The sequence below is a fragment of the Marmota marmota genome, unplaced genomic scaffold (assembly GCF_001458135.2).
Source record: "Marmota marmota marmota unplaced genomic scaffold, marMar, whole genome shotgun sequence".
In the NCBI taxonomy this organism is placed as follows: domain Eukaryota; kingdom Metazoa; phylum Chordata; class Mammalia; order Rodentia; family Sciuridae; genus Marmota; species Marmota marmota.
This window is the reverse complement of record NW_026000000.1, coordinates 12,249,855-12,258,276: the sequence shown is the minus strand read 5'-3', so window position 1 is coordinate 12,258,276 and position 8,422 is coordinate 12,249,855. Positions and strand designations below refer to the sequence as shown.

The 8,422-nt window shown below is 35.0% G+C and overlaps 1 pseudogene; it reads left to right on the top strand.

The window, feature by feature from the left end:
• Nucleotides 1-4,073: 4,073 nt before the first annotated feature.
• LOC107153443 lies at nucleotides 4,074-8,160 on the top strand (annotated as a pseudogene).
• Nucleotides 8,161-8,422: the final 262 nt, after the last annotated feature.

The window sequence follows — 8,422 nt, the reverse complement described above, 5'->3', positions numbered from 1 at the left end:
GGTAAGTTTCCACTTTGTTGTGATTTTTCATATCAGCATAAGTAAATTTATTTTGGAACTGAGCCCTGTAGCAGGTACATCTGCCTTTTGACATGTATGAAGCAGATGTTAAGTTAAATTGCGTTGTTCATATATTTCTCTGTGGTGTTAAATGTGGTATGAGGGAAGTAGTTCTATAGTCTTCTAAAAAAACCAGCTAGGTGTCCCTATACTGTTCACCTTTTTTATTGATTTGATATGGTACTGGTGTTACCATTTACTTAGATATAAATTATCTCTATTGCTTTTGTCTGCTATATAACTTTTAAACAATTTTCTAGTAGTAGTCACATAGTTTTTACCCTAGATGGTACTCTCTTCCTGACCTGCATTTGTATTGATCCCAAAATTAACATTTTGTTCCAAAATAAGGTTAGTGAGAACCCATCCTAGAGTACTTAACATTGCGAGGTCAACATGGACCAGACAATTTGTATACTTGTTAGCACCAGCAATCATATCAAGACTGCAATTGTACTGCAGTGTATTCAAAGTTAGCCTTTAATACACACAAGAAAATATATTTGTAAAGGAGATGGTGGTGTTAAATGCCATTAATAAAAGTTGTCAGAGAGATGGTTTTATTTTAGATAGGAAAGGAAAAGACCTCACTGAGAAGGCTACATTAAAAGAGGAGCCAAATGGATAACTGGAAGAGTGTGTGTGTGTGTGTGTGTGTGTGTGTGTGAGAGAGAGAGAGAGAGACAGACAGACATAAGCATGTATAATCAATAATTTTACATAAATTTTCTTTTTCATGAAACACCCTATTTACCTATATTTTTTATACTTCCTTTTGGGTTGTAGTACATTCTGTTAAAAGAAATACTTGTGCCCATATACTAAACTGATTTCACAACCAACAAATAGATCATCCCCAGTTCACTAGTGTGTGAAACCAAGATGTGAATTGCTGGGTCATTGATTTGTGCTTTCTAAGAGGATTAAGTAAATCACATTCTGCTTGGAAACTCCCAAGAGTCTACTTTTGGAAGTGGGCCTATTTTCTGTCTTGACTTGTCCTCCTCTTGTCTGGTGTTCTGCAGCACTTCACCCAATGGACTTGACAGGTAATGCCATCACCTACAGGAGGGTTCAGCCCATAGGTGTCCTTGGTGCTCTCAGCCACTACCCCTGCTTATTGCTCTCAATTGGAGACTGCAGGTGTGACTGCCCTGCATCTCCAATTCTTTTATTTCCTCTGACTCTTCATCTACCACTTAGTGCCTGGCCACTGTATATCCCAACCCCATTCCTTTATCTGTGGAATGCCTCCTCCATTTCCTTTTTCTGGCCTGCTCTATGTTAGAGAAGGATCCATGTGCTGCTGAGAAGTCTATTCAGTCATATATATTCTATGTATATGCATTCAAACTGGCACAACACCTGGGTTCCTGGGTCTCTAGTTTGACAATTCAACCTATAGATCTCCGAACTTGTCATCCTCCATAATCATGTAAGCCTTTTCCTTACAATGAATTTATTTATAAATATATAAAAATTTATGTTTATAACAAAAAAAATTTATTATAAATATAACATATACAAGTATATTGTGAATTTTGTGGATAAATATATAAAATATATAATTTATAAACTTGTGATCTGATTTATATGCATAAAATAATTATATATGAATTTACATATAATTATATTTATACACATATATACATTTATATACCAATACATACATATATACATGCATATGCATTTATTCTTTGGAGAAACTTGACTAACAGTGTCACTATTATTACATACTAAATTCTCATTATTTAACATAAAATTTATATCTGCTCTTATTCAGCAAAAGAACTGAATCTTTGAAAATATAAAACCATGTTGAAAATTTGGAATGCTATGCCATAATATGCTTCATCTTTTTTATGATATGCGATTTGTATCTCTCATCATTCACATAAACATCCATTCTGTAAATTTCTATATTCCTTCACATAGACTCTGCCCATTTATTTCTAGATATTTTTTCCTTTGGACTTATAAATATCTCTACTATATTATGAATATAATGGAGGCATTTTGTAATAACATATATTTACCAATAAAGATCTTCACTCTGTGCTGTTTAGTGAAGATTGTTAAAACACTATCTAGACTTCATCCTTTCAAGACGTGGTTCTATGCAGAGAATTGGGAGTTTGTGCACTTTGGGGTTGGCATTGTTATTTAGTTCTGTGGAATTTGGTAGTTGTAAAAATGTCAGAGGTTGCACTTAAAATTCATTGAATGAGTCCAATATACTACTTTACTTTTGGATAGTATTGTTTTGTTGTATCCCCGCTCCCCCCCCTGCCGCCCAGGTACGCTTAGCCACTGAGCTACGTTGCCAGTCCTTTTTATTTTTGTTTTATGGTCTCACTGAGTTGCTTAGGGCCTCACAAAATTACTGAGGCTGACTTTGAATTTGTGATATTCCTATCTCAACCTACCAAGTTGCTAGGATTAGAAGCATGCACCACCATACCCTACTTGGACTGTGTTTTGATATTTTTTTTCCATTTTAGTTTAATACTTATATAATTTTTTCAAGTTAGTATTTTATATCCTGGGAAATCTTGAAATAGATATACTTTTTTCTTTTTATTGACATAATAAACATTTGTGGGGCAAATGTGATAACATGTATATACATTATATAATTATATAATTATCAATTCAAGATAATTAGCATTTCCCTCTCAATTCTTCTAGTTCTTCATAGAATATATAATTTGTTGTTTTTAACTTTAGTCACCCAGATGTGCTTTAGAACATTAAAACTTACTCCTCCTATCATATTTGGGTATTCATTATCCAACCTCCTCCTATTCTCTTTCCTTTCTACCCTCTAGTAATCAGTATTCTTTGTGATCAACACTTTTAGCTTCCACATGAGTGAAAACTTGTGTTCAACTTATTTAACTAACATATTTTTTTAAATATAATGAAAGAAATGAACATAAACTAAGCAAGTCCCCATGGAAGAGTGTTGAGAGTCACAGCCGAGTCGGAATGGCCCCTGGCATTTTGCCAGAAGTAATGGTTGAGAGGTGAGCCATTAAGATGATGCTGGATTGATTCAATTGTATATTAGACCTTTACTGTCTGGTAATAGGATGGCTCTTGCTGCCACCGGCGCCTGCTACTTTGGAGTTCCCATTGAGTTCTCGCGGTTCCGAGAGTGAGTGCGCGCCCGCAGCCCAGGGGAGGGATTTCCGGTTGGTGTGGTGTGTCCCGGGAGAAGGCCGCGTGCATGGTGTTCGTGGGAGTGCGGAGAATAAAGGAGTTCCTGTTTTGAACCTACAAGGCTGTGTGGCGGCTCGGTTATTTGTGCCCAGCCAGACTGCGGCAGAAGAGGGGAATCTGATATCTGGAGATACCACAGTATAACTTTCAAACATCCATTTTTTAACAACAACAACAACAAAAATCACAAGATCTACCAAAAAAAAGTGAAGTGTTGCCCATTCAAAGGAAAAAATACATAAAAGGAAGATACCTTTGACCAGAGGTGGACTTATTGGACAAAGGCTCTAAAATGCTGTTTTAAAGATGCTCAAAGAACTGAAAGCTGATGTGGACAAAGAAAACAATGCAATAAAAAATATAAAAGATGTAGAAAAAAATTCTGAAGTAGAAAAGTACAGTAATGAGTATATTTGATAGAGGAATCCAGAAGCATATTTGAGCAGGCAGAAAAATCAGTGAACTTGAATATAGGACCTTTGACATCAAATCTGAGGCACAGAAAGAGAAAAAAAATCAAGGAAAAGTGAACAAGACCTAAGAGACCCATTGGACATCATTAAGTGAACCAACATAGCTTGAGAAAGGATTCAGAAAAGGAAGAATGGCTGAAAAGTTTCTAAATTTGATAAAATATATGAATCTAAATATGAAAGAAGCTCAATAAACTCCAAGTATGATAAAATCTAGGGCAGTCACATTGAGACACATCATAATCAAACTTTCAAAGACCATGAAATGCAGCAAGAGGGCTAGTGGTATAACTTAGTGGTAGAGTGCTTGCCTCTACCATGGCCCTCGATTTGATACCCAGCACCTCAAATGAAATAGTAAGACGAGCAACTCACTGCATAGAAGGGATCTTCAAACAGGTTATCAGTGTCTACTCAGAGACCTTGGAGGCCGGAAGGCAGTGGGTCGATATATTCAAAGTGCTAAGGGAAAAAAACAAAAACAAGAATCTTATATCCAGAAAGATGAAGAAATTAAAACATTAAGAAATTAAAACATTCATTGATAAACAAAAACTGGGCTAGTGTTACCACAAGAAATGCTTAAGAGGGTCCTTTAAGTTGAAATAAAAGGACACTGGAGAGAAACTTGTTGCTATTAAAGAAATAAAGATTTACTAGAGTAAAGGTAAACTATAAAAACAAGTGTTTTAACATTGGTTTCTTATCCCACTTTTTTCTTTGTGATTTAAGAGATGAATGCATAAAATAATTTTAGGCTATGTTTTTGTACACACAGTGACTAAAAAAGTAATTTGTGACACCAGTAACTAAAGGGGATGGGGACAGGTTTCCTGGAAGAGTATTTTTTAGGTTCCTGAAATTAAACTAGAATAAATTAAAATTAGAATGTAATGACTTAGATTGTTAACAGCAGAAACCAGTTATAGAAAGAAAATACACAAAAAGAAATAAGAATTGAAACATTACGGAATAGCAACTAAAAATACTAATTCAGGGAATAGGTCAGAAAGCTATAAGGCATTTAGAAAACAGCACAAGGACATGTGTATGTTCCTTTTTCTCAGTAATTGTTTTAAATTAATTAAATTGTCCTCAAATTGGTAAAATGGATTAAAAGAAAAAATGGCTGAAAAGTTTCTAAATTTGATAAAATATATGAATCTAATTATGAAAGAAGTTCAATAAACTCCAAGTATGATAAAATCAAAGGCAAAGATATTGCATGTTGAAAAAAATCAAAATTAAAAAAAAAAAACATGATCCAACTGTATACTGTCTACAAAAGACTCAGGATAGAATTAACAGAAAAAGGAAAAGAAAGAAAAAAATATACTCGTAAGTAGCAAATAAGTAGCCAAAAGAGAGCAGTGGTGATTGTCAGAAAAAAATAGACCTTAAATTTAAAAGGTGCAAAGGAAAAGGACATTGCATGTTGATAAAAGGTTCACTTCAGAAATAAGATACAGCAATAATAAACACCAAATAATAGAACATCAAAATATATGAAGCAAAAATGGATAGAATTGATGGGAGAACAGTTCTACTGTAATGGTTAGAAACCTTAAAATTCTACTATGGATAAAGCATGACAGATAAGGAAATATAGGACTTGAAAAATACAGTAAACCAACTTGATCTAACAACTGTATCCAACAACAGAATACATGTTCTTCTCAAGTGCACACAAAACATTCTCCAGGATATACTATATGTTAGGCCACAAATTAAGTCTCAATCAATTTTGGGCAGATATTATACGAAGTATCTTCTCTGACTACAATAGGATGAAGTTAGAAAACTAAGAGAAAGAATACTAGGAAATCCTCACATTTGTGAAAGTAATTTATAATACACTTTTAAACAACCAATGGCTCAAAAAATCTGAGAGAAAATTATGAAAAATACCTAAAGATGGTGAAAACAGAAGCACAACATACCAAAACACATAGGATGCAGCTAAAGCAGCTATAAGGGGCATGATGGTAGCTCTAGATGCTTCCATTAAAAAAGATCTCTAATCAATTACCTAACTTTATAAGATGGGGAATTAGAATAAGAACTAGTTAAACCCAAAAGTAACTTAAGGAATGAAATAAAGATTAGATCAGAGCCTTTTCACCAAGATAGTGCCAAAAGCTAAGAAGGAAGCTCCTGCCACTCCCACAGCTGAAGCCAAAGCAAAAGCTTTGAAGGCCAAGAAGGCAGTGTTGAACTGTTGAATTCATAAAAAGAAGAAGAACCCCACATCACCTACTTTCTAGCGACCCCAAGCCATTGAGGCTCTGGAGGCAGCCCAAATATTCTCAGAGAGCACCCCCAGGAAAAACAAGCTTGACCACTATGCCCTCATCAGATTCCCTCCGACCACTGAGTCAGCCATAAAGAAGATTGAAGACAACAACACACTTGTGGTCATTATGGATGTCAAAGCCAACAAACACCAGATCAAACAAACTGTAAAGAACCTCTGTGACATTGGTGTGGCCAAGATTAACACCCTGATCAGGAGAGAAAAATTAATATGTTTAAATGGCTCATGATTATGATGCTTTGGACAGTTGCCAACAAAATTGGGATCATCTAAACGGAGTCCAGCTGTCTAATTCTAAAAATACCCATTTTTTTCAACATTAAAAAAAATCAGAGACAATAGAGAAAAGAAAATAGAGAAAATCAATGAGCCAGGAGTGGTGGGTAGTCTGTAATCTCAGCTATTCAGGAGGCTGCGGCAGAAGGATCACAAGTCTGAGACCAGCCTTGGTGATTTAGTGTCTCAAAATTTAGAAATAAAAATGACAGGCTGTAGCTCAGCAGTAGAACACCCCTGGGTTCAATCACCAATACCATAAAAAATGAATCAAAAGTTGGTTATTTTAAAAAGTCAAAAAGTTGACAAACTCTTAGCTACATAGACAAGAAAAAATACTAAAGGTTCAAATTACTAAAATCAGGACTGAAGGTAGGGGCATACCTACTAATTATACAGAAATAAAAAGCACTAACTCCAATAATTGCACTCAAACCAACTGCATAACATGTATGAAGAAACTAAATATCTAGAACACAAAACCTACTGGGACTAACTCATGAAGAGATAGGAAATCTAAAAGGAGACATAACTAATAAGGAAAGTGAAACAGTAATCAAAAATCTCATGACAAAGAAAAGCACCAGACTTGATGGCTTCCCAGATGCATTCTTTTAAACATTTAAAAGATAAATAACATCAACTTTTCTCAAAATCTTCCAAAAAACTGAACACAGGAACAATTCCAAACTCATTGTATAAGTTACAATTATCAAGAACAAAGTTTCTACAAGAAAACCATATGCTAACATCCCTTATGAACATTAATGCAAATATCCTCAACAAAATACTACAAAAATGAATTCAACAGCATATCAAAAGGATATGTATGATGTGACCAAGCAGTATTTATTCCTGGAATACAAGGATACTTCAACATAGGAAAATCAGTTAATATATAATATACCACATTAACAGAGTAAAGGTTAAAAACAATCATTTCATGGGTGAAGAGGGAGAGCATTTGCTCAAATTTCAATACTCATTCATAATAATAAATGATAAATCACAAATGATAAATCAACGGAAGTAGAAGGAATAATACATATAATAAAAGACATGGGAAAAATCTATAGCTAATAATATACTAGCTAACATTATTCCCAGAAACACACACACACACACACAAAAAAAAACAGTTCATTGGTCAAAATATCTTTAAAAAAGAACAACATTGGAAATCTTATACTTTCTGATAATCAAAACAATGTGATATTGCCAAAAAGACAGACAGAACAATAGAATAAAATAGGGAAATAAATCCTCGCACATTTGGGTAAATGATTTTAGATGAAGGTACTGCTATAGTTTGGACATAGTTTGAGTTTCTCCCCACCAGAGGCACATGTGTTAAAATATTGGTCCCACTGAGGGACCAATATTGTACTCTTGAAAGGTATTAATGTAGTTCTTATGTAACCCCAAGGTAGTTCTCCTAAGAAGTTGGTTATAAAAAGGAGCAACCTGTTTTGTATTTCCTGGTTTGAGATGTGATTACTTGGTCCTGCACACATACCACTGTTGCCACTTGACACAATGTGACAGAGTCAAGAAGGCCCTAACTTGGACTGAGCCAATGCCATTTCCATGCCTTTCAAACTCCAAAACTCTGAGCTAAATAAGCCTCTTTTCTTTAGTAGACTGTCTCAGGTATCTTATTGTAGTAAGACAGTCTACCGTGCTGACTAACACGGTGCCAAGGCCATTTAATGACCAAGGGCAGCCTTAAAGGATATTTTCATTTCTATATCAACATGCAAAAGAATGAAGCTGCTCTTCCTCCCTATCCCATTTTGAGTTACCCCCCTTATATCAGAGAAGACATTCGGCCTTTGTTTTTTAGGGATTGGCTAACTTCACTTAGCATAATCTGCTCTAATGCCATCCATTTCCCTGCAAATGCCATGATCTTGAGAAGATTACCACTAAATAGGGAAGAGAGGTGGGAGGGAGAGGAAGGGAGAAGGGGAATTGCACGGAAGAAGGAAGGAGACCCTCATCGTTATACAGATTACATGTATGATGATGTGAGGGGAAAAAAAAGAAGTGTGTCACATTAGATTGGGTAGAGAGAAGT